The sequence below is a fragment of the Diceros bicornis genome, chromosome 6 (genome assembly GCF_020826845.1).
Source record: "Diceros bicornis minor isolate mBicDic1 chromosome 6, mDicBic1.mat.cur, whole genome shotgun sequence".
Lineage (NCBI taxonomy): Eukaryota > Metazoa > Chordata > Mammalia > Perissodactyla > Rhinocerotidae > Diceros > Diceros bicornis.
The window spans coordinates 17,300,766-17,328,427 of record NC_080745.1 but is presented as its reverse complement, the minus strand read 5'-3'; the positions used below and the strand labels follow the sequence as shown (position 1 = coordinate 17,328,427).

The 27,662-nt window shown below is 37.6% G+C and overlaps 1 protein-coding gene across 2 annotated transcripts in view; it reads left to right on the top strand.

Annotated features, from left to right (window-relative positions):
- The window catches only part of CHRM3 (cholinergic receptor muscarinic 3), a 469,040-nt gene that overhangs the window by 237,004 nt on the left and 204,374 nt on the right, over window positions 1-27,662 (top strand). For both annotated transcript variants that reach the window (XM_058542950.1, XM_058542949.1), the window contains one exon: window positions 15,038-15,140. The gene's annotated coding sequence lies outside the window, so the exon portion shown is untranslated. The remainder of the gene's footprint in view (window positions 1-15,037; window positions 15,141-27,662) is intronic.

Here is a 27,662-nt window from a genome sequence, read left to right as displayed (position 1 = left end):
TGTGTTAATATTTGCTCATTGATTGTAAGAAGTGTATCACACTAATGCAAGATGTTAGTAAGAAGGGAAACTGGGGTCAGGAGAGGGTATGAGGAAACGGGTATATGAGAATTCTCTGTAGTTTCTGTTCAATTTTCCTGCAAACCTAAAACTAAAGAATGAAGTCTATTAATTTGAAAAATAGAACAGAAAATATCAAGCACACCATATGTGGGGGAATAAATGTTGTTTCACGAAACATTTGCTCCAGTTTTAGATATGTGTGTGTGTGTGCAGGGGTGTACTGGGTTGCAATATGAAAAATATGTATCTTATTGTGGATAAGAAGTCAAAAAAGTTTGAAAGCCACTGTTTTACAGACATACACAACACCTATTTGCCAGCTGATTGAAAAGCCATCTTAGAATTCGAGTTATAAGTATAAGCCTGCCTCACGTAAGTAGGAACAGTCTAATCCACAGACTTTTGTAGGTATAAAATGTGACTGGTGTAATATGTCTGTTTGCTAAAATGGTTGTGCATGATAGTTATAGGATACTTTATGAAAGCCTTTAACCATGGGATATAACAAAATTAACCCAAAAGTTGTAGATGACAAAATGATTTTTGTCAGGATGTTTTTCAGTGTTCCTTACTGGATGAGGTAGCTATCTATTCAAGTTTTGGTAAAAAATTGAGACTGTCTTGATTTTTCTTTTTAGTGCAGCAGAACTGAATTATAGCTTCAAAACAATATCAGGCCGAGTTCTTAGGAAATATTTGAAGTAACCGATGAACATAGATACTGTGTTTATTTGGTTCCCACTATCATCCCCAGCCTTGCTCAGGATAGGTGCTCAATAAATATGAGTCTAGTTTTTGACTGATTCAAGTTAGTAGGTTTCTGTCATTATCATTAATGAAGGATAGGAGTGTTTATTTGGTGGTTTTGTTTTTGTTATTGTTTGGTTGGTTTTTCTTCCTTTCTGTTTTTGTTTTGTGTTGTTTTGTTTTTTAATATCTCACGTGGATTTGTGCGTTTGGGAAGCAGAAGGTCTTAATTTAGTAGCCAGTGTTGTCCTGGTGTTGGGGCAGCTCTTGAGTTGGAACTAACAAAGTTCAAGACTGTTCCAGAACTGACTGTTCTGTCTGCTCTGCTTCCTCAAAGCTTTCAATCTCATCTCTTTTGCTCTTCCTTTATCTTCCTCCCTCTTTCAATACAGGTCACCATGAGAGCTTTGACTTATATCTCAGCAAACTTATCAGGATATCAAGAGTTAACACACTGATTTTTGTCAACAGTTTGCTAAACTCCTGGATCCCGTATAATTCACATTCAACACACTCACTTTTCTTTCTCTTGCTGCACATTTCCAGGAGAGGGAAACATGAATGCTTCCCTGTGACAAATGTACTGAAGGCAATCTCATCACATAGCAATGCTATAATAGTCAATGGAATGGAATCTTAAGAGACAGGATGAATATACAGTAGTAAATTAATTTCTCACTTAAGGCCTAATTATCTTGAGGCCTATTTATATTTTTAAGGAAGAATAAATAAAACTAAAATCATACATATTGGATTTCCACATGAAACAACAAGCTAGTCTTATATCTGGGGCAGGAATTGAGCAATGCTGATTTACTCTTAAATTCTGTATGGCGCCAAGCAAAATATATTTATTTTGCAGTTTGTTAATTATAGTCAGCCCTTAGCAGTAGAAGACTCTTTCAATATTCCTTTAGAGACTTTCTGTAAAAATACAGATTCCTGGGCCCTACCTCAGGTCTCTTGAATTAAAATCTCTGAAGATGGTACCCAGAAATCTTTCCCTTTAAAGAAATTTCCATGGCATTTGATGACTTAACCAGGTTAGGGAACCAGTGAGATACAGTCTTGAGTGGTAAGTGAAAGCCATTTAAATATCAAAACTATTTTCTAAAATATGTGTAACACTTAAAAGTTAACTTATTTTTTCTTACTTATGCAACCAAGTTTCACAAATGTGATACTCAAATTTATCTTCTGGGTCTCCCTTCTGGCCTCCATGAAGAATTGAAAGCTACTAAAATTCTAGTGTAGTCTTCATTTTAAAAATATTTTTATGACATTGGAAAGCAATAGATGACTCTTCACTTATCTAAGAACCCTCTTTGCCTATAAATATTTACAGAGTCCTTTCTTTCTGAGCATAAAGCACTATCCTCACGTAAGTTGTCCTATTCAGTCCAGCTCTATTAGCTCGTGTGCATAAGCCTGGCAAGGAAAGTAGCTTTTATTCTGTGTTTGATTTATCACTGGTTCAACAGTATCAAAAGCATTTTTTAAATTCCTACTTGTGTGTGGCCCTGTTCTTTGTGCTTGACAATGAAAGTTATATGCCCACTGGTCTTGCTTCCTTAGAACTAATGGGACCTTCTATATATATCCAAAATACTTTCCAGACTTTTTCATTTTTTATTCTGTGAGGTGGAGAAAACAATTACCCTTGTCCCTTTGGCAGAGGGACCTGTGCGGTTTAGAAAGTTCATTTTGTTCTCCCATACCCCTTGTCTTTGGAATCTCGCCTCACGGTTCTGGGCTCCTTTTCTTCCTCAGTCTCCCGTGGAGACTGCTCTGTGAGTCCCCTTCAGAGCACAGCAGACATCTTGTCCAGCCCCCCTCACTGCCACCCTCTCTGATACTCCAGCCTCTCTCATCCCTTCCATCCTCCTCTGGGCTTCCCTGTCACTCCTGTTGAAGCTTTTCTCTTCTCAAATTTTAGTGTCGCAAGACATTATTGGAGAAACCCACAAGCCCTATAGACAAAGCCCCTTGTAAACGTAGGTCTTCCTGGCTTCTCAGCACACTTCCTTTCTACCTTTCATAAAGGCTTAGTCTGCTCTTCACAGCGGCTTTCCAAAAGTTCCCCTAATTCTACGCTTTGCTCTTCCAACCAAAGGTGTCTTAGAATATTCCATCACCTGCTTTTCTGAGAAACCTAGAGCTGGCACATCTGCAAGCCAGGCCTCTTCAAGGTGTCTGTCCCTAACCTGCTCCTTCTCGCTTTACTCCCTGTGTCTCTGGAGGAGAAATGTCCCTTCAACTAAGACATTCACTTTTCTACCTGGATTCTCCATCCTCTCTCTCTGGTCTCCAACATCTACCCTTTTAGCCTATTGATTCACTTCTTATTCCGGTATTTTAAACATTAAAACTTGAATTTTTTCCTCTTCATGAGAAAAAAAATTTTATAACTATGTATGGTGACAGATGTTAACTAGACTATTGCTGTGATTATTTTGCAACATTTACAAATATTGAATCATTGTGTTGTATACCTGAAACTAGTATAATATGTCAACTATATCTTGATAAAATTTTTTTTTAATTTTTTTCTTAAAAAATTAAAAATGTTTCTTGACCTTACCTCCTTGTCTCCTTTGACTCATTCAGAAAACCTGAATGCCGCTGTGTGCCTGGCACTGTCTCCTCCAGTTAGCATGTTTTCCTGCTTCCCTTGGCTGCCAGATCCTTCAGTATCATCTGCCCTTCCCGCTGTCCCCTCTCGTCTTTAATTCACTGTCATTTGGCTTCTCCTCCTCAATTATCCTGAAACATTGGTCTTAAAGATTATCAGTGAACCGTTCTCTTTCTTAACCTAAGCTATTTTTTCTAGTTTTTCTGCCTGAAAACTTCTTAGAATTTGAGGCACTTGGTTCCTATTTCTTGACATTGCCGTCAATAATATTTCAGAATCCTTATGTTCTTCCACTTTCTCTCATTGGTTGCTGGGTTTGGGCTGGATTCTTCTTTTCCACTTCCTGCCTCCTAAAATAGTTATTCCCTAAGACTCAGTCTGCTTCTCCTGTTTCACACTCTCTTTTCTTCCTAGTCTACGTCTCTCTTCTCAAATCACTCACATAGCTGTTATGCAGGTCAATCATCTTTATATTTTAATCTTTAAACTCTCTCTCCAAGGCTTGATTTCTGTGTTACTAATTGTTTATATTGCTGAATGAGCCACCCTCCCACCAAACTCAGCATCTCTAAAACACAGATCTATTTACCACCCTTCCCAAAATTCGCACACATGCACGTGCACACACACACACACACACACACATTTCTTTCCCTTTTTATCTCAAAGGAATTACTATTCTCCTGGTTCCTTGGCCTTATAAAAATATGTGAATAGGGCTGGCCCCATGGCTTAGCGGTTAAGTGCGCACACTCCGCTGCTGGCGGCCCGGGTTCGGATCCCGGGCGCACACCAAGGCACCGCTTCTCCGGCCACGCTGAGGCCACGTCCCACATACAGCAACTAGAATGCGGTGCAGCTGTGACATACAACTATCTACTGGGGCTTTGGGGGGAAAATAAATAAATAAATAAAATCTTTAAAAAAAAAAAAATATGTGAATAATACCCTTTTTCTTTTACATCCAGTCAGTTGAGAAGTTGTTTTGTTGGTGCCAGCCTGTTGACAGTGATGCTGTGGACTAGGAATGTTTGAAGCACTCTCCTGGCCTGTATCACTTGTGGCGAGCCCCCACAGACGTTTCCCCAGCTGCAGCCAATGTTGTGGCTGGACCGGCCCTTGTGGTTCTTATTATGATCGCAGGGCACGCTTCAGCAAAAAGCACCAGGGAACTTTGAAAAATAAGATTTATTACTCACGGGTGCTAGAGGGTACTTGGCACTCCTGAGGGCCACACAAGGTGAGAGCGTGGACCTGAGGCTCTGCCTAGGGTTTCGCAGGTTCACTCTTTATTGGCGAATATAAAACATGAGAGCAGGAATTAAGGTGCAGAAAGGGAAAAGCAGGGTGGCTCAGGTGGTCAGTTATCTCGGTTACCCAGGGCTTCCTAAAAGGGGAACTTCATGGGTGGGGTGGCCTGGTTTCCTATATAGTTGTTTTATTAGCAGCTGTGTCAGACAGCTGGCAGAGTTTGGTCAAGATGGATGTCTTTGAAATGGATACCTCGGCAATCAGAAGCTTAATGTCAGGCACTTACATTACAATCAAAAAGCTTAATGTCGGGCACTTACACTCAGAAGTCTAGTTAAATGTTTCTTTGTGATGTTCCTTGGCACCTGTCCCTTGTATTCCACCCCTCCCTCAACATCCAGTCTGTTGCTATGTGCCTAGGTTCCTGCAGTCATCTCCTAAGTTCTGTCAAGCCTTGTCTTTTCTCATGATTCCCGCTATAACTTCTCCCCATGATCACTCTATTTCAGCACTCTCAGATTGATTACAGATTGATTATCATTCAACGCTTTGACTGGTCTTCTGTGTGAATTTAAACTGCAAAAATGTAGAGCTCATGAAGAAGCACAGAGGGAGAAGTAATTTTCTCAAAGAAGTGTCCCTTCATTCTCTCCTTTTGCACGTGCCACCCCCTATAAGTATATATGCACCAGTCAAGCTACCCGATATCCTCTGCTGCCACCGACATCTGGACGTTTCTTGTATTTCTCTGTGCATGAGTCTTCTTTTCTCCAGCGTCTTCCTGTCAAAACCCTTCCCCACTTTATAGGCTCCAACATAAACCAGCTATCTCTGTGCAGCCTTTCACTGTCTTCCCATGCCTGATAAGAATTGAACTCATCCTTCTCTGTGCTCTTGTAGCTTTGTAACTCTATTACAAACCCTGTGGTCTTTCCCATACAACTTAAAGCAATAGACAATAAGTATTTTGTGTTGAATTGCTTTGAAATTCAGCAATGTGTGCAGACTCTAAGCACCTAATTTTATTAGGAGTTTACTACTACTTAGAAATGTTTTATTCATCACTTAAGGTCAGTAGATTTTTAAAATTTGATTTGGTCTCTGCTTCTTTAGTCCCTTGCCCTTTGTGTCTAGTCAGCATTCTGTCTCACTGTCTTTTATGTAAAGACCATCTCTGTCACCTCAGTCTTCTACTCACAACATTCAGTAGCTCTGCATTGCTCTCAGGATATGTAAAAATTCCTGAAGACCAGTGTTCCAGGCTTTCCCTAGTCTAGCTCCAAACTAATTTCCTATAACGCAGTGTAGTGCTCTTCTCCCTTGGTCCCACAGTATATCATCTTTATTCTTGAGTCTTAGCCTTTGTTTTTATTGTCCCTCATCCCTGAAGCACTTCCCTTCTCTGTTATTTTTTGAATTATACTCATATTTTAAGATCTAGCATATCTCACACAAAGCATTTCCTTCTTTCTCAATTTATCCTTTATGAATCTATGCCTTTCCCACAGTGCTGTAGTACTCATTGCCAATAACACTGAGCACTACATTAGACAGATTAGATAGATGATCAATCGATAGATAGATAGATGGATGATAGGTCAACAGATGTAAATATCCACATCATATGTATATATGATATACATAGCATATATATAACTTTATATCATTTTACTTATGACGATTATCTTTTTGCCCAAAAGATAAACCTAAACTTCCCAAAGGCAAGGATGATGATCTACACTTCTCTATATCCCACAAAGACACTAGTGTATCATGCTCTCTACTCGAGTCCTTTGGAATGATTAAATATAGAACATCTTGGAAAACAAACAGGCTTATATGTCTCTATTGTAGGAGTTTTTTTGACCCTTGTTCTATAGTCAGATTCTTTTTCCATGTACTTCTTTAAGCTCTTATTCCTAAGGTGAAACGTTTTACAAGAAGATATAGTTAAAATATAAAGGAATTGTGTCTAAAGGAAAATTAGAGTTCTCCAGTAATAGGATCACGTGTTGCCTATGTACAGCTTGCACTCTTAAACATTCTGCTGCTTTATTGTTCTAGTTTAATATTAAGAACAATTCCCAGTTCATCCATAATGTGCTGGTTTCTGGAGAACAGAATTCTAATTTATCACATCAGAATGTGATTGCAGAAGCTTATGTTCTTTGTTAGTAACTAATACATGTTTTTTGTCCTCCCTTGCTCATTAGAAAAACAGTTTGGGGTTATTCACAGAAAGAACGGGTAGTTCTAGAGATAATAGATCAGGAGGGAAATGCCATATCCCATTTTATAGAATGCTAAGAAACTGAAAGGGACATTAATTTCTCTAAAGGGCATCCCTGCCTGCAGAGTTGAACACTACCTTCTACATCCTTAATCAATTTCTATTCTGACTGCCTTCATCCTGAGCTTCAATCTCACTGGATTATCTAGGAGGCCCTGTCAGCATGGAGCTTGTTCACACTCAGTGAACTCAGTTAGGAATGGGCTCAGCACTTCCGGACCCCAACCCCACTCATGTGCCTGTGAGCCTGGAGCCAACTTCCCCTGAAGTTAGCAAGAATTCAAATGCGTTAAAAGGGATAGGTAGGATGAAAATAAGTCCAATTGCCTTTCCCTTTTAAATTTTTTGTACTCTTTCTTTGTGTTCATTGTGTTGAATTGGTTTCTTTGTTCTGTTTGTTTCAATCAACTTCTTAAGCAGACTTGTTTTTCAGCCTCGCTAACAGAGTGGTATTTCTCTACACCTTGTTGTTTCATTTGTTCCTAAAAGGGCCTCTCTTGTGCAGGCCAGGCTTACGAAAATGCATTATTGTTTAATATAAAGAACCAGACTCAGAGATTTAACTACTTTTCCCTCAGATTATTCAGGTCTTGACTTATACGTGCCACGCAAGTTGATTCTGATGTGGAAACTGCCGTCAACTAAGAGATGAAAGGAGAAAAGGATGGCATAGAAAATGTAAGGAAGACCTGGCAAGATTAGACACACAGTCAGGGGATAAGCATATGGAGAGGAGGGGGTTAAAACAGACATCTAATGCTAACTAATGTACTAATGGTAATATTTTAATTAAAGAAATACAGTCCACTAGATGTTTAAAACGTTTTAAATAAACATTTGTAGGCATATTCGGAAGTAGGCAGAATAGCATAATCCACCCCCTGTACTCACCAGCTAGCTTCAATAATTAGCAGCACACGACCAACTTGTTTCTTCTCTATGGCGTCCTTTTCCCACAAACGCTGGATTATTTTAAAACAAATGCAAGGTGCGAATATTTCTTAATGTACCTAAATTAATACTTTAATATTAAAAATGACTTTTTAAAATAAAATATTAGATTTTTATGAGATCAGCTCTCATATTATAAAAGAATAGGAAGCCAGGTAAGGTTTTCTTTTAATCAACTATATTGAGGTTAATGTATGTACAATAATAAGCACCCATTTTAAGGGTGTATTAGGATGAAGTTAAACAAGTGTATCCACCATGTTTTTACCACTAAATCAAGTCATGGTGCATTTCTGTCACCACCTTCTTTGTCAGTTGATACACACCCTACCTCCACCTTACCTCAGGCAATCGTTATTCTGCTTTCTGGCCCATAGATTAGATTTCTTTTTTCTAGAGTTTTATAATAATGGAATCCTACAGTGTGTATATTTGTGTCTGCCTTCTTTGGCTCAACATAATATTTTTGAGATTTATACATGGTATTGTGAATACCAGTAGTTCATCCGTTTTTATTGCATTTTTAACCCGTTGTATGATGGTATCAAGGTTTCCTTTCTATTCCATCTGATGGACATTTTTTTTCCAGTTTGGGGAAATTATGAATGAAGTTGCTATGAGCATTTATGTACAAGTTTCTGTGTGGACATATATTTTTATTTCTCTTGGGTAAATAACTAGAAGTATATTTGCTCAGCTATATATTGTGTATGTTTAACTATATAATAAACTGCAAAACTGTTTTCCAAAGTGGTTGTACCATTTTACATTTCCACCAGCAGTACATGAGAGTTAGAGTTGCTTCACATCCTTGCCAAAATTAATATAGTCAATCATTTTAATGTTAGCCATTCTTATGGGTGTGTGATGGTTTTAGTTTACATTTTCCTAATAATTAATATTGTTGAGCATCTTTTTCATAGGGTTCCTAGGCTCCTCAAACTCTGATCACTGCTGCCTCAACTCAGTGAGGCAACCAAGCTCTGCTTATATTTCCCTTCCTCTGCCCACTTTCCAGAAATCTCTTCCAAAGGGCCCAGATGTAGATTACTCTTCTCTTACTGGTTTCCCTTTTCTCAGTCATGATAGTAGTGCACTACCTGTTGTTCAATTCCTGAAAACAGTTATTTCATTTATTCTGTACAGTTTTCTAAGTGGTTTTCTTTTTGGAGGGGGTATGCCAGGGATGTAGGTTACATTCCATCCTTGTTACTCTGTCATGGCTGTAAGTGGAAATCTAGGTTAGTTTTGTTTTTTTTTTTTTTTTTTTTTTTTGTGAGGGGATCAGCCCTGTGCTAACATCCGCCAATCCTCCTCTTTTTTTGCTGAGGAAGACGGCCCTGGGCTAACATCTGTGCCCATCTTCCTCCACTTTATATGGGACGCCGCCACAGCATGGCTTGCCAAGCAGTGCGTTGGTGCGCGCCCGGGATCCGAACCAGCGAACCCCGGGCCACCGCAGCGGAGCGCGCGCACTTAACCGCTTGCGCCACCGGGCCGGCCCCTAGGTTAGTTTTTGAAGAAGAATTTTCTAGATTTTTTAAATTTATCAAGGGCCAAGCCCAGAAAACTCAAGTTCATATTGTATGGGAAAAAAAAACCTTTCACTTGTTACATCTAGGCTCACTCTCTGATAGTAAGAGAATAAGGCACCATGAAAGAAAAAGAAAACACCCCCCTTGCTGAGTCTGAGGAATTCTGCAAAACAAGAATTACAATGGAAGGGAGGCAAGTGAAGCAGCCTAACGTGTGCCTCCCAGCATTCTCTGTTTGAGTTTTAGCCCAGAGAAGAGCAATGTGTTAGTGAAAATGAGGTGTGTACCAAGACAGGGAGCTATTTCACATGCAGGCCTCCACCACCATCATAGTGAACTTAGCAGTTCAGCCTGGTCAGTCAGAGGGAAGGCTTGGAACTTAGCATCTGGTGATAGGACTCTGAGATAGCTGGATAACTTGTCACTGGGGCTGGGGTACCATCATATGGGTGGAGGTGGTTCTGACCTGAGGGCTACAACACTCCAAGGCTGAATGTGCATCACAGCCAGACCTCAGAAAAGCTACATTGTGAGAAGGCAAGATGAGGCTGAGTTAAACAGAGATGTCTACCCAACCTTAAAAGGTCAAAAAAAGAAGATGGCATGCTTGCCAGTGGCGAACGTAACTATAAATGTCAGCAGGGCTAGGAGCACCCAGATGGATAAGGAGCCCTGCCCCATAGGTCAGAGGAGACAGACAAGTCACGTCTGGAGACACACACTCTTTCTTCTATTCCTGAGTTTATTGAAGCTGCACTTCTCTCCACTATGCATGCATATATATGTACATATACATATATATACATGCACACATATATATACATATATGTACATATACATATATATATACACATATACATATATATATTTTTTTTCCTTGCAAAGAAAGAGTAGGAAAGGAAGGCCAAATGCAGAGGGTAATTTATCCAAAAGAGATTGAACGGTACCTGAATTCCATTTAATTTTGGGTTTCTTTTTGTGCACAAACGCATAAACACAATGCAGAGGAAGGGGCAGGGGATGTGGTTTGTGAATTTCTAATGATTTGTGAGATTTATAAACTTAGTAAGTTCCTTTGCTTTCCAAGAACTGTTGACCCAGGAGATGGGCAATATAGTTTCTCCACCTTCATCTCACTTCTAGAAGACAGGAGATATTTTGGAGCAGCAAATGCTAGGACTTTACTAAGACTGGGAATGCGACCAGACTAGAGAGAGATGAATAGGATACTACGTGAGACGGATGAGGAACACTTACTAGGTCATCTTTATTCTTACATGAGATAGAAGCAAACAGCCAAAAATTGGCTTTTGTTTCTTCAAAGGCACCTTTTTCCTGCCCAGCCAAAGACAAAGTGACTTCCCAGAGATCGAGGAGACCTTGCCGGGAACATGGGTGATATCTTAAAGCGGAAAATGAAGTGGGAGAATTCTGCAGCTCAGCCATTTTCTTTAGCTTTTTTTCCCCTAGAAAATAGGATGGAAGGATTATCAGAAGGTGAAAGCTATGGTACAGAGTAGAAAAGACTGTTGATCACAGATCCATTTATAATTACATGCAATGGCAATTATGTCAACAAATCTTCCTGTTATTGTAATCTTATTTTTTTCATGGACTGTTATTATAAGAAATTGACTTTCCTCATTCTGTTAAAATATATATATTTTATTCCGGCATCATGCTTAGTATATCTCCTTCTTCCTTCTTCCACTATCACATAGTTAATGATGTAACAAAATAATATTGTATATGCTGGAAACCATTTAACCATATAAATGCATACTCCAAATATATCATGTTTGACGGTCTATATTTTTATGCAATGAATATTTTAAATAAATACAATTTTAAATTATATTGTGAGAATGGGATTAAGATTTTTTTAAATGCATTCATAACTACTCTACCCTAGCACAACTGTTTTCTTTTTTATGGTCACCCGGCTAGTATTTATTCACATATGTATTTTGTACCTACTTATAGTCATAATATATAATTTTATACACTGCTTTCTTTATCATTCTTCATATTGCAATTTATTTATACCTTATTGGCTACTTAATATACTATGGAGGTAATATACCAACGTTTTCTTAGCTACCTCCTGTTGGATACACAAATAGTTTCTATTATTCACTATATATGAATAATACTACAATGAGCATTTTCCTAAATATACTGTTTTCTAATTTGGAAGTATTTCCTTGGGACAATTTGAGAGTGGGATTACTAGGTCCAAAGATCTGAATATATTAAAGGAGTTTTGTAAGAGGATTCAATGGGATGTACATATCTACAATACCACCAGTATCACTTGTTTTCCCAGTAGTCTCGTCTGCATTTATATTTTGTTATTTATAATTATAGTTAATGCAATATGTGTCATTTTTTGTTTTTATTTGGATTTCTTTTATTGCCATTGAGATTTTTTAAATTTACGTATTGCTTACTGTTTGAGAATTAGTGTGACTTAATTAGGGAAATCACTTAAGTATCAGACAAGCATAAGTTCAAATCTCAACTCAGGTCACTTCTTGTTGTGTATTTAGTGAATTAGCCTCTCATAAAAAAAATAACTTCTTAATTTGTAAACTAGTGACAATGATATCTGCTTCACAAGGTTGTTGAAATGATTAGATGAGTTAATCAATGCCTGGTGTGTTAGTGGCACATGGAAATTGTCACTTCTCCTCCCCTCTGTCTCTGCCTCTCTCATCCCATCTACCTACCCTCCTCCCACCCCTGACTTCTTGTTGCACGGATTATCCATTCAAGTTCTTTTGGTACAAAGTTTCATAGAACCTGCTTTTTCATTCCACAGTTTACATCCATAGGAGCTAATTGTCAAAGTTCTCAGGAGAACCATTCTCTCTCTTGCCAGCAAGTGCTAAGTTATATTGCAGATCACTGAGGTCAGATCTGTTGGACCCCATGAATTACCTAAGTGTTTGCACAAAAAAATGGGAAATATACTCAAAATAAATATCTCCATAAATTATTCATTTTAGAATTCTGTATATTGTCCAATTGCTCTTTTAAAAGTCTTATCCAAGGTTTCTTCCGTCAGGTTCGTCAGAGATATTTTGATTTGTTTATTTGCTTCTTTATATTGGTTTCAGGTAACACTTTAGCTTAATCTTCCTTTGTGTCCTACCCAAGAACAAGCTTCCTTCTGTGATTACAAGTGTAGTTTGTCATGCAATTGTAAGACAACTACTGGAAGTTGCATATCTGGGTGATGCTGTCATTTGGATTTTGTCTGTCTTTCATCTGGTGTCCGTTTTCTAGGCATTATTGCTCATCTGTTGCCTGGAATTGGTTTCTATCTTGAGAGCCTTTGTAACAAGAGCTGCCTTTTTAAGCAATCACTCTTCTTTAAAGCCAAAATAAGTCCTAATATGTTATAAGGTATCGGAAAGCCTGTAACAAGCATACAGTTGCTCAGTTGGAAAAGCATTGAAAATATAAATTCCTATCCTCTTTCATGAGGGCAAGGCAATTTGGGGGCTTCCAAAAGATTTTCCAGTCTCTCACCTTCATGATGAGAAATTGAACTGAGTAAGACGTAGTCTAAGCAGTTGCACTTCAGGAGTTTAGAAGAGAAAAAGAGGAAGGAGGGAGAAGAGGAAGGGAAAGAATCCTCTGCAATCTTGCCAGCCTCGGCAGCTATGTTGCTCATCCTCCGGAGAATGCCACAGGCTCCTTTAGATTTTTTATTTCTTACGTAAGCCTTCTCTTTATGTGTCATAGACAAGGCTTCTTCATTTTTGCATTACTAAGCCTGCTTCTCCTCCATCTCCATCCCCACTCTCCCCATTTTTACATGTTACACTTGGGCGCTGGCCTCCTTTTCTGTATGAATAGACACAATAATTCTAACTTCTTACCTACAGCAAAGCCCTTTATCCACACACTACACCAGCGAAGTTATTAAAGTCCTGATGATCAGAGGCAAAAACCACCAGGCCAGAGAGAGGCTCTTATGTAACAATTAAGTCTACAGGGGGAGTTTGAGGATCACAACTGGATTTAGACAGAATGACCACTTTTTCCATTGTTGCTGGATGGTACACAGTAGCCAGCCATGTCTGCAATGTGGCTGTACAGAAAGGTCTATTACAGAAAGTATTAAAACTCACAGGGTGAAACAATGTGGACTTAATCTTGTGTTTCTACCCCGTGCTCGCATTCCTGAGGTTGGAAACAGGAAAGGTGATAGTGGCAACAGTCCAGTTGTGCCCAGAGCCCATTCTGCACCACACAACAGGAAAGTGCTTGTCATAAAATAGGATGGTGACTGTAATGGCCACAACACATTGATCATTGTGCCACACGCATTTCTTCCTGAATCTCAGCATCACAGCTCTCTCTGCAGCAGAGGGAAGACTGGCTCCCAGCTTTAACCTTTAATCTACACGAATCACTTTATGGTCTTGGGCAAGCCTCTCAACCACAGTTTCCCCAAACACACAGTAGTGGTAAGGTTACCCTGTCCTACCTTGCAGAGAGATTGTGAAGCCGGAATTAGATAATGTGTGTACAGGATTTTGGAAAAGGTTTCAAATTCTTTACAATTATTGGGGTCGGTGCTTTTGTTTGTACTGTTAGGCTGATTTACAGTAATTTATATCTGTAAAAGGATGTTCTGCCATTTTGTTTGTATATGTTCTATTTCCCTCAAACTATGGTAGGCCCATTAAGGTGGCTTTCAGAACATACCATTGTCCCTCACAGGTTCCTACATTTGAACACGCTGCTTGAATATCCTTCTTCCCTCTCCCCACCCTCATCTCCTTTTTTTTGTCTGTCACTCTCCTACTCAGCATTCAAGACTCAGCTTAAAGACCCTCTTGGTGACATCACCTCTGTACCCTCTCTGCCCTATGGATGGGCAGTTACTTAGTTCTTGGCTTCCTGTATTGTGATGATCTGCGTCCAGTGTGGCCTTTCCCAGTTGACTGGACTTGGGTTTTTGGAGGACAGTACCAAGTGCTATTCATTTTTTCAACCCAATACTTGGTTCATGTTATTTGCTCATTAAATATTGATCAAAATGATGAGTGAATGTCAAATACTTGTTGCCATGAAGCAACAAATGTGTTAGTAAGGTGAGTGGGGGATTCTTTGCTTATTTGCTATAAAACTTGTGAGGGAAACTCAACGCTTAGCTTTCTATATGCAATATAAATATGTATCCATTATGTGTACATATTAAGGGGGGAAAGCTTGTAAAGTAGCCACAATTATTGGAAGTTTCAAACTGAGAACATGTGACCTTATGACAGAGACCACAAGATGTGACATCTGTGTGGAGATGTAGGTTACGCAAATTTACTGTTTCCCCAGTAACTGCTGTGGATCCCTCATTCAGCAGGATGCTAATAGGTGTTGTAGAATAAAAGGGTTTCTTGATAAAGAATATTTGGAAAATGCTGTGATAAATCTCCATTTATAAACTCTACCAGTTAATTAAAATGCCATCTCACAATTTAGTGATCCAAATATCCTACTTCGTCTTTTATCTTGTTTTAGATTTATTTGCCTCTTCTTTATTTGTTTGATTTTCAGCTTTCGTGGTGACATGGCACCTGGTTTCTTTCTACAAGAGAAGTTCGGCACACAGCACAGTCCTTGAAACATTGGATTGGTTTGATAATCCTACCTGGAGTAGGTATGTAAAACTTCCAGTGTGTGCTTACCCATCCTTTTGGATCATACCTATGGATGCATATCCATTCCTGTTCTTGTTGTTTACTGAGGGTGGAATTTGTTCTGAGGAGTAAAATTCATGTGTCAGAGATGACCTTTGTCTTTTCTACTTAGAAGTATGTGTTTATAGTATGATGTACAAAACCCTGAAGACCTTTTCATTTTCTTTATGTGATAAATACAAATTAAAAATACATTCATTCTAGGAGAGAGGGGAAATTCTATGCTCATATGGTTCTTAAAATAAGACTTATCTACAACTCTGTGGAAATCAAGTATATGAAATATGATTAATTCCCTGGTATGTTTATAAGTGTAATACTGGTAGCTCAAAATTCTCACAGAAAGATACAAACTTCTTTTTTTTTTCCTGAAATTAGTCTAGGCTTAGACAAAATTGAGTGCTAAATTATGAACTAATTGACTGTACATGTGAGTTAATTAATGATCCCTTGATCTCTAAGGTTTTGTGACATTTACTCCATTGGTGTATCATGACATAAATGTGACATAAAAACAGAAAATACAGTACTTGACAGTTTTTTTGATTAATGAATTCTCTTGAAGGGAATATTCTGAAATTATATTCTCATAAGATATAAACTTTGTAGCTCCTGATTAAATCCAATTCAGACTACTTGGATGAGTAGTGTGTGTGTGTGTGTGTGTGTGTGTGGTATGTTATCACTAAGGGATACTTTGTTACAAGATTCATTGCTTTCTTGTATTCAACTTTTAAAATATTATTAGGAATATAGTAGGCTTGTTGAAACGCTATGTACATGTTTATGTATTTAGAAAAATGTCCCATCTATATAAATTGTATTTTCAAAAGTAAAACTCTATAACAACTCCGCTACAGCCCCCACCCCCACCCCCCGCCAAAAAAAAAAAAGTCTGCTGAAAACCACACTTGAGAAGTAGCAGACTTGGGACTTAATTGGATATGAGACTAGCTTTACTGCTTAACCCATGACCTTGGGAAAAATTTTTATGCTTCCTTAGAAAAAGTGTTGTTACTTAATTTGGAAGGAAGGGAAGGAGAGATGCAGGGAGGGTAGGTGGGAGGAAGAGAGGAAGGAAGGAAGGAAAGAGAGAAAGGAGGGAGGGAGGGAAAGAGGGAGAGAGGGAGGACAGAAGGGAGAAAAATGATCAATTCACAATTGCAGTGCACCAAACACATCAGGCAGACGTTGCACTGGTCACCTACATGTTAGATCTATCTTACTTTGTTTATTTTGTAGGTTTCTTTTGTCTACACAAAAGTGAAATGCATGTGTTAAAAAAAAATTGCCAAACCAAAAAATCAGATGAGTTCACATAAAAATCTGGGTTCCCAGTCTTCTCTTTCTCTGCAAATGGCACTACAATTAAACTAGTTGCTCATGCCAGAAATCTAGTTATCATACAAGATACTTCCCTCTTCTTAACCTCTCCACAACTAACCCATCAAGTCCTCCAAAGCCTAGCTCGGACCCAGTGGTTCTCAAGCCTCACTGTGAAAAGATACTGGTACTCAGGCTGCAACCAGAAAATTAAGTCAAAACCTCTGAGCGTGGACCTGAGGCTTCAGAATTTTTATCAAGCTCTTTGAATGATTCTAATGTGCAGCCAGGGTGTAGAACCAGTGCTCTAATATCTTCATCTGTCTCTATGTCATGTGTCATCCCACTTGTCCAAGTCACATTCATCACTTTTTTGGCTCAGCAGTCTTCGACAGTAGTCCCTAAATCATCTTATTTCAATTCTTGTCCCTATTTAATCCAATCTCCACCCAACAGCCAGAGTAATTGTTTATAAATAGAAAAATATCTGTCTGCTTAAACATAAAAATATCTGTCTGCTTAAACCTCTCCAGTAATAATGGCAATAATGATAATAACTGATAATGATCATTTATACAGTGGATGAATAAAGAATCTGAGTGCAGGCGTTGTTGAAGGACCAAGTCATTGAGGCATTAAGGGTCAGGAGAAAATGGGGGAAAGGGCATAAAAGATGTAACTAAGGGTGCCAAGGCAATTTTATCCCATTTCCACATTGGGCCCGTTGCCTAACTTGGCGGTACCTTGTGCTTGTCTGCTCTCCCAGGCAGGCACCCATAGGCCAAAAGTATTGCTGACCTCTCCTACAAATTGCCACCCAGTAATGTAACCTCACATTACTGTCAGAAGCAAAGGGATTTTATAAGTTGGCAGTGACATTATTATAAGGTTAGTTTTATGGCACAGCTACCAAAGTTTATTAAATGTCCCTCCTTCATAGTTGCATGGTTCATCCAGCAGAATAAGTTGATACTGGTAAATTTTTAAGCAGAATAGCAGAATTAAGGATGTGTGTTGATTGGGGTTGGGGTATAACAGTGATCTCTTCTCCTGCTACTCAGACATATAGACCTTCCTTTTCACCACTGAATGATGTAAATCCAGTTATTTATTTGAGCTGCAGTGGAGACATTATTTTTCTCATAATGACTGTATAGTGACTGTATAAACCATTTTTTTAGCTGCTGAAATCTTTCCTTTAGACTCTAACCATCCCATAACCGTAGATGTTTCACTTCCTATCAGAAGGGAAGAGGATAAGGTTTCATCGAAAATTTTTCATCAATAAAGACACCCTTTGAGGTATAGTGATATTATTTTAATCAAAGTTTAAAGAGAAACAAATGCAAACTACATTGAAGCTGAGTGGAAACTTGGGTCCATGTCAGCACCTCTTGTGTATGGCATAATCAACTTTTGTTTCATACTGGTGACAATTTTTGTCTTCAGTATAAAACCATCAGTTTTTTTACCATTTACATTATAAAAAGTTCAAGGAGCTGTGTTAATATAACAAAAATGTCCCTATGACATTCGGGTAATGGAGACCAATAAAGATGTTATAAACCCAGTTAGGCAGGCATTGAATTAATGTCTGAGGCATAGCTGTCTTCTTTTCCCTAACTTATTTTCATCAGTGAAGCTAAAGTGTGTTTCAGGACCTAATTTGCCCAAATAATATGCCTGTGCAGAGCTATCCTACATTAAGGAAAATAGTTGATATTTTAAGCCTTCTCCTAAATATTTATTTTGGGGAAGAATGGAGAACTAAATACACAGAGAGAAGTACAAACACACACACACTGAGCATTCCTAGAGACACAGTACAGGATAGTGCTTATTAATGAGATGCCTGTGTATTTCCTTTTGTGATCAAGATGGGCTGGCCTTGTGTACAATTCTTCTCTGTGGTGAATAGAGCTGTAATAAGGCCACATATCACCTCATGCCTGTCAGAATGGCTATAATTAACAAGACAGGAAACAAGTGTTGGAGAGGATGTGGAGAGAAGGAAACTCTCATACACTGCTGGTGGGAGTGCAAACTGGTGCAGCCACTATGGAAAACGGTATGGAGATTCCTCAAAAAATTAAGGATAGAACTACCATACGATCCAGCTGTTCCACTGCTGGGTATTTATCCACAGAACGTGAAAACACCAATGCATGAAGATACGTGCACCCCTGTGTTCATTGCAGCGTTATTCACAATAGCCAAGACTTGGAATCAACCTAAGTGCCCCTCAAGGGATGAATGAATAAGGAAGATGTGGTATATATACACAATGAAATACTACTCAGCCATAAGAAACTATGAAATCCAGCCATTTGTAACAACATGGATGGACATTGAGGGTATTATGAAAAGTGAAATAAGTCAGAGCGGGAAGGTCAAATGCCGTATGATCTCACTCATTAAGTAGTAGATAATAACAACAAACAAACACATAGAGACAGAGATTGGATTGGTGGTTACCAGAGGGGAAGGGAGGAGGGAGGAGGACAAAACGGATAATTAGGCACATGTGTGTGGTGATGGATTGTAATTAGTATTTGGGTGGTGAACATGAGAACATGATATAATCCATGCAGAAATAGAAGTATAATGATGTACACCTGAAATTTATAAACTGTTACCGCAATAAACAAACAAAAAAAAGAGTATAAAAAAAAAGAATAAAGAAGCAGTATCTCAAAATGAAAGAAAAATAAATAAATTAACTAATTTTAAAAAAAGGCCACAGATTCTTTTCATGCCATTTTAGGACTTTCTTTGAAGGATTCAGGCAACGAAGCCCCTTATGTTTTAGAGTTCTGCATTAGTACAGGCAAAGCTTTTCAAATAATATATAGCCATTTTTCTAAATTCTTTATATCCCTGAGTGTCTGGTCCTGGACAGAGGAAGATTAAAATCTCAATAAAATCCACCGTATTGCCACCACATGAAATTAATAGTATCTGAAGTGAACCATGGGTTAAGTGTACTTCACTTTGCATTTTCTACTACTTTTTTCATTTGCCATTAACTCCTTTTAATCAGAGAGGTTCCCTAAAACTGACATACTATTGGTTAGGATTCCTTAAAAAAATCTAATGTGAAAGATAAATGTATCCTATATTTATTATAGGGCAGACACAGTATGGACTCTTGGTAATGCTGAGTTGATTGTGAAAATGTGTATTTTGTTATAGTAATATATCAGATGGCTCCAAAAATATACATGTTTGTCATAGATATTTACATTGTATCATACTTTTTCTTATTTCTGTCATTCCTTTGGCACCTTGTATTGACTTTCGAGAGTGAATATTTTGGAACAAAAGATATATTCTTCCAGGATCCTCCATGCTTGGACTATATTAGACTTCAGTAAATATTTGTGGAATGAATGAATGAATAATTCAAATGTGTTTTAATTGTAGACAAAAGCAGATGAAATTCTACCAAAGCGAGGAACTGACTTAGCCAATGAGCTAGATACATAAAATAGTGAGCCATAAAAATGGTAATTCATCAGATCAGAGACTATATCTGGTATGATCTGCTGAAGCAGAGAGATGAGCATCATTTTTAAAGGATTTGGACACAGTCAAAGAGCCAGCAAAGCTAATATTTTGGTTAGCAGTTCATCCTGATTCTATTAAGACATGGCCGTTTACTTCCCTCTTTTCCTTCACCAATATTTTCATCTTTAAAATCTTTTTTCTTTCTTCCATTTAAGGAGATGTTCTAGTCTAAAGACTCCTGATTGAAGTGCCTTATCTTTAAAAACTTCGCTCAACTCATGTAGACAAACATTAACAGGTAAAATACTACAGTGTTGCTGTAAGTACTAGTCTGATATAGAAACAGTTGCATGTGAGAATAATTGAATGGCATCTAATGTTGTCCAGTCAGGTAATATGTTACCCAAGTAAACTCTAGGAAGTACATGGATCACTCCCATGCCTCCATCTAATTATCTGTTATTAATCTCTGACTATTATTGGCGAGGCAAATCCAATTAAAGACCATTAAAGATGATATGCTTTACATTGCTTTACTTTTGCATTTTAGGAAAAGAATGGATGGTCCAAATGGATGTAATGGTCTTATCAATAGCAATATAAGCCCTTTTTTCTCAGCGGTTGTGAAATTTCACTTTGAAATTAAATTGCATTTGTAATATAACAACATACTGTGCCTCAGGGAATAAGTAATCTCATGTGTTTAGGATTCCTAAATCATATTTCCTTTTTGGAGAGATTTTTAAAACAAACCATTTTTGTTTATCAGAATATTAATAATGTGATCAATGATAACTTTGATTACAAGTATTCTGATATAAGGAACTTCCCCGTGTTTAACTTGGCCATGTCAATGTTCAAACGTATTTTTCTTATTGATTTTTTTCTTTAAACATTTTCATCCTCTACTATTTACTGTTTTTTATTTATATATCCATACTCTGCTTTTTTTTTTTTTTTACAAAAAAAGTTTTAGGTGAATTATAACAAGAATAAAATACAATAATTATAAATGAAATAGAAAATTAGGGCAGGACAAATATAAATAAAACTGGGGAATCAAGAGATAAATAAATATCAGTCACAATTAGGCAGACCCTAGGGACCAATAGTTGTTACTATTGATTCTCAGACTTGACTCTAAGATTCCTGGTAGCTAAAGCAAAATTTAGTTAGGCAGTTTCTTTATCTGAAAAAAAAATCCTCAAGGAAAGCAAAGCTTTGTCTAACATTAAAATATTCATTCTGTAAAAAGAGAAATTACACACCTGATAGGAATGGAGGGATAAAGAGTGTTTATGGTACCATAGGACCATTGGACTCATATTTAAGGATCACAGAAATAGGAAGGAGATATGGCTGTCCTGAACCATGTGTGTCATCAGCCGCTTTTTATTTAGATTTATAGTCATGTGTCCGCTAATGGTTGAAAGAAATGCGTTGAAGTCAAGATTTTATGTATTGAATTCCTTTGGCCTTTTAACCTCACTGGGCCCAGAGGTCTTCATTTTGTCTTCTGTTTCTACCACTGTCAAGATTAAATTTTAAATGATGTTTTATGAAATTAAGTTGAAGCTAAGTTTCAAAATTGTTGTCTAGGTTCTCATAAAAGTGAGGATAGTTTTATTGTTTCAAATTCTGTAGTTTATTTCATTTGGCATAAAATTCTGTGTTTGCCTAACTCTGTTTTTATTCATTATATTGGCTACTGCTAGGATATATGTGTTTCTAACTGATTAGTGGACATTTGGTCTTGTCCAAAATGTCCAAAAGACATTGGGTCCATAACTCATTTGATCCACGCCCAAAGGTCCTTGACATTTGGTCCTGTCTAAAATGTCCATGAGCATATTTGCCCCGGGTCAGATGGTTTCAGACAGGACCAAATATCAAAGACCTTTTGGTGTGGACCCAGTGTCTCCAGGGACATTTTGCATGAGACCAAATGTGACCAGATATCAAGGACCTTTTGGCGTGGACCCAATGTCTTATGGACGTTTTGGGCAGAGCCAAATGTCCTGCAAGGTTTTTAATTTTGTTGCTCTTTAAGCTTTTGAAAAAATGAACAAGTCTTTGACTTTCTTTGATTGAGACCATTGAACAAAGAGAAGTAAGCTGCTACTTATTTTCCTAAATAGCAACATGTTAGGTTCATGGCACAAACTTTATATCCTTGTCCTAATGTTGAAATCTGCTCCATTTTAAATCTTCTATCAAATCCACTGCAATATGAAAATTGTTGTGATTATTCCTCATAACAGCACACAAATGGCACACGATGTGATCATTTTAAAAAGGAAAAAAAAGGGAAATCGCATATTACACAAGCAACATTCTATAAGATACAAGGAGTTAGGAATCTCTATGTATGAATTCTGGCCTTAAAAGATTGTAAAGACTATTTTTCAATGTGGAAACACCAATAGAATTAGATCTGTAAGAAAAGGTGAATCATTAATAAAACAGCCTTCTCCTCTTGGTAAATGACTTAAGCTTATTTTCAAATACTGCATTATAACCAACACAAAGTATTAAAACAATGATGGCAAATAGAACCAAGTAATGAGTGGCCAAAATCTCAAATTTATATTCTTCTTCCACTAGTTACCTATGACTCTGAGTCTATTCTTAACTTCTGGTTGAAATACATTTATTTCCTACTTAGAAAAAAAATTTAAAAATTTGAGAGCCTGTCTCAGAGTTGTAAATAAAATATCGTCCTGGTGGTACTGAAGCTGTCCTTCTGGGACGTTTTTTCAGCTAATAAAGACCATTTTAAACTAAACTCATTATTTGTACACTGCAAAGCAATGAACACAGTTGAGTTTCGCCTTTAGTCTGCTCGACCATTTCACATTTACAAGGCACTGCTGTGGTCTAGTCTCCGTGTGAGTCCTCTAACACGTATTGTTACTTCAGATTATCTAATTTAATCATCAAAACAACCCTGTGAGATAGGTAATATCATCCTCGCTTAACATAGAACAAAACAGTGTGTTACAGAAAAAATTATGTCATGAGTAATTCCCGTCTACTTACTAAGAAGGATAAACCCTGATAACTAGAACTTTTCTTTCTCAATGCAAAACCCTTATCCTCTAAATCAGTGCTTCTCAACCAGGGTAATTTTGGCCCCCAGGGGAAGTTGAGCAATGGTTGGAGCCCTGTTTGGTTCTCACGCTGAGGGGAAAGTGCTACTGGCATCTAGTGGGCAGAGGCCAGGGATGATGCATACTTCCTGCAGTGCTCAGGACAGCCCCCTCGCGCCCCCTCCACCCCCGCATGAAGAATTTATCCAAACAAGAATGTCCCTAGTGCCAAGGTGGAGAAACCCTGCTCTAAATAATTGCCCTGAGGAGAATGTTGAGTAATTAGTTAAAGAATACAAAAGTGAATAAGAAACGAAGGTGTGGAGAGGGAGAATATGAATATTCCAAGACAGGGACACTGGAGAGAGGGAGACTGGAGGCTGGAGGGGAAAGAGTCAAGAGAGAGATGGCTTTGCAGATGGAGCCAAGATGAGACGTGTGTGGGAACATGTATGAAAGGGAGCTTTTTTCCGTTTTCCTTTTAAATACAAGACATAGTGTCTGCCCTCAAACCTGGCCCACTCTTTTGTGGGAGACAAATATAGGGATAGCCTGTCTCCATTTCAGTTTCTACTTCTAATTTGGGTTGTACTCAATTTCCTAAAACTGGGCGATTCCTACTTTCATTCAGACCTTTGGACATAGCCTTCTCTTGCCCCTTCTCTTGCCCCAGCCTCACTAGCCATTGCCCTGGAATTTCTTGTTCTTTTCCTTCTGCCCACCTTCTCTGATTTCACAGGGCATTTAAGCTTGGAGGAATGTCATGATCCACTACTTATTTAGGGCCTCTGTCTTGCTCCACACCTACGTTTCGATTGTACCAATCATGGAACCCCAGCCAGAACCTGAGTGGCCTATAATTTGAGGAAAGATGTTCAACGTCTATGAGCTTCACTTTCTTCATCTGTAAAAATGAAAATAGTAATATTTTCTTCCCAGGATTGTTGTGGGGAATAAATGAGTATCTACTGCAAAGCAAGTTCTTAAATATCATATTTTCTCCTCACTTCCCTTTAAGTGGCATTTTATTGGCTTTCTCAAAAGAAAGTGTTGTAACCAGTAGCCCTCTGTATTCTGGCATGCTCATCTCCAGGTAGCACAAATAAAAACAATAATAGGATACTCCTTCTCTACTTCTCCCATATTCTGGGTCTCACGATCTCCCAATTCTGTTCTGTCTTTGACTCACCCTCCCCATTATCCTTCTACTGCTGTTGCCTCATCATCTCAGTGGAATGACTCTACTACCCTCTTAAATAGTCTCCTCATTTTTCTCTCTGCCACCAGTTTTACCTCACACCAGTCCTTCCTCAGCACTGATTCCAGAATAATCTATATCTTAAAAAACAGACCCCATAATGTTACTCTTCTACCTTAAAAACTGTTGGCTCCATGGTGCCTGTAGGCACCTGTCCTACAAACTCATCCTAAAATGGCAGAGTTTTTAGGCAAGCTCATATAAGCCACTCCCTTCCATAAATCTCATAAGTTCCACCACTCCAATGTCTTACTGTTTCCTGGGAATTATCCCAACATTGTACTTGCACATGCTGCTCATTCTGCCCAGAGTACACTGAACCCCCTTTCCTACGAAATCTGCATTCATATTCAAGACCCAGATTGAATCTCCCCTATTCATTGACACCTTTCCCCATGCCCTGCTCATCTTTTCCCCTGGCAGGGTTCAGCTCTCCATGTTCTTGTCCCAGAGTCCTACCTTCATAGTTACCTAGCACTCACCACTCTGTACTGTAACTTACTGATTTCCTTGATCATTTCCCCTTCAGGTTATGAGTTCCTTGAGCACTGGGACCCCCATCGTATTCATCATAGTATTCCTAATGGCAGTACGAAGCAGTCAATAACCAAATGCTTTATTGTTGAATAAATGCTAAGCGATCCATGAGTCCTTCTTGATTTATCATTCCCTTGCAGCTAGGGAAATGATGCAATAAATTAATTTGCCCAACATGCTGAGCATCCAAAAAGATTAGCAGTGAGTTTCATTAACTTGAGTTTTCATTCTCCCACCCTTTATTAATTGGAAAAAAGTACCAATAGAGAAAAATGTAGCATACCCACCTCCTAAAACTTTAGCACCTTTTATATCATGTAGTGTCATTCAATTTCCTTTATAATTATTAACATAAGTACTTGGGAAAAAAATTAAGATATTATAATGGTCTCTCAAGGAAAAAAACTAGTACTTAAGGTCAAATGTCATCCATTCATCCAACAGATTCGTATTGATTACCTAATATGTGCCAGTTTACCTGGAACATTATTATTTTACTAATACTATATTTTAATAATAATAGTAATTTTTTTTGAAAATTAATGAGATGTGAGATGTGTCCTCTAATGCCCAAGAATAATTAACTGATTCACTTTTGCTAAGAAAATATCCACAAGTTTCATATTTGATTTATGACTTTAAATTTATTTGTTAATAAACTCCTTTTAATGGAAGCTGATGTTATCTGTGTAACCTGGTCCAGGGTTCAGAGATTATTCATCACTACAATCTATGAGTGGGAATATTCCAGAACAACATCATGTAGTACTGTTACAACATAGTCTTTCTGAGTAAATTAGAGCACATTGGTACTTAGATATACTTTAAAAGAATCAGTTCACTGCGTAGTAAAATCCATTCTTTTTAAGTTTCGAACTCTTTTAATATTGAGCAGTTTAACAAATTGTAGTCTTCATATCACAAAATTATAGAAAACTTCCTTTACTAATATAAATGTGATATATTTTAATGAAGTACACTCAAGAAATAATATGCCTTAGAGTTTATAACTATACTCTTACCCCCATCAAATACTACTGTTATGAATGCATCATGCCATACTGGGTGTTTCACATTAATACACAACACTGTCTGCTTTTAAGATAGTTGCCAGTCTGAAAAACAAATTGAGGAGTTTTGATATCTTCTTTTACTTTTTCTTTTAATATACATATTGCAATGTCTTTCGTTGATCTATTTGCAGAAGGGATGAATATAAATATATTAGTGCATACCTAGTAGTGTGTATACTTACTATCTAATTTTATATATACATATATATATATTTCCCATTAATTTAGAAGTATCATTGTGGTTTTTCCCCAAAATATTTTAACATACTGGTTTTCAACAAAGATTTTATGGCTGTTTTTTAACTTTATTCAAACTGCATTATCAGTACAATATTTAATGTTTTAGATGCTGTGTATTTTAATGCTAAGATTATTCAGGTCCACTAAGCACATTGTGCATATTTATTTGTACACATGCTCATCTTCCTTTAAGACTAACAATATTGTATGTTGATATATCTATGATTTAAAAAGTACTTCCATATAGGTAGTAGTCTAGTGTAGTGGTTATGGGCATAAGCTTTGTACCCAGCATCTCTGGGTTCAAGTCCTGAATTAAAACCTATGAATTGTGTCTCCCTGTTTCTTGACTTACCTTAGCCTCTGCTTTCTTATTCTGCCAGTGCAGGTAATCGGGTCCACTTTAAGGACGGACTGCGTGCCTGGGCATGGTAAGAGTCCAGAGAACGGTGATTTTAATTTAGCACTCCAGAAACATTGGGTAATAATGCATTTAAAGAAAATGTTGACGGTTTAGCCATCTTAAGAATTCCTGTGGAGAATTAAAGTTGTGGCTGTGCACACTGAGAGTCCTTGAGCCACACTAGTGTAGCAGAAGGTAGTCTTTCTGTTGAGGCTGTGTTGCTGTCTCATATCAAGGGCAAGAATCCCGTATTACTTGTTTTCACCTTCCCTGTACTTAAGAGATTGCCGAGTGTAGACATTCAATACATATTTTTTTTAATAACTGAGTAAATAAATGGGTGAACTTGAATAACTGAGAATTAAGTTTTAATAAAAACATTTTTAAGTTTTGAAAAATATATTATGATTATGATTTTGCTGCTAACATTCTAGAAAGAATATATGCCTCTGAATAGCTTTTTATTCTAAAGTCTAATTGTAATTCTTCTTTTCTACATTTAGTCTAAAATTCTACAGTGACTTTAATTCGTCGCTTAGTTTTTTCTTTTATTTTTCTTGTTTATAAACAACTAGACTTTGTTTTCTAAATATTTAAAAAATATTAATCCTTTTCTTAAGACTCTTATTGAAATAATATAAAACTTTGCTGATGTGTACTAAATTATAGAAAGTCAGGATTTGTAGTTTTCTGCTTGTTTTGCTTTATACATAGTATATACCTCAAATTCACAGAACAAAGTATTGATAGTGGAGCTTTTGAGGAATCGATGTTACGAGGTGAAAAAAGACTGATCCTCAAAAAGCATAACAACTTTCAATAACACAGATAGTTCTAAAGTTTGTCAGTGCAACTAATCTATAATCAGTCTATAAATCAAAATTGGGATGAGTTTATTGTGATCCAAGTTAGAGGGTTATAGCCCGGGTCCTTCCTTCCCCAAGGAAGGAAGAGCACCAAAGAAGTGGGGTGTACCGAGTGGTTATATACCATCTTGGAACAAAGAGCATCCATCACATATGACAGGAGTGTCTTTTTTACTACTGTCATGT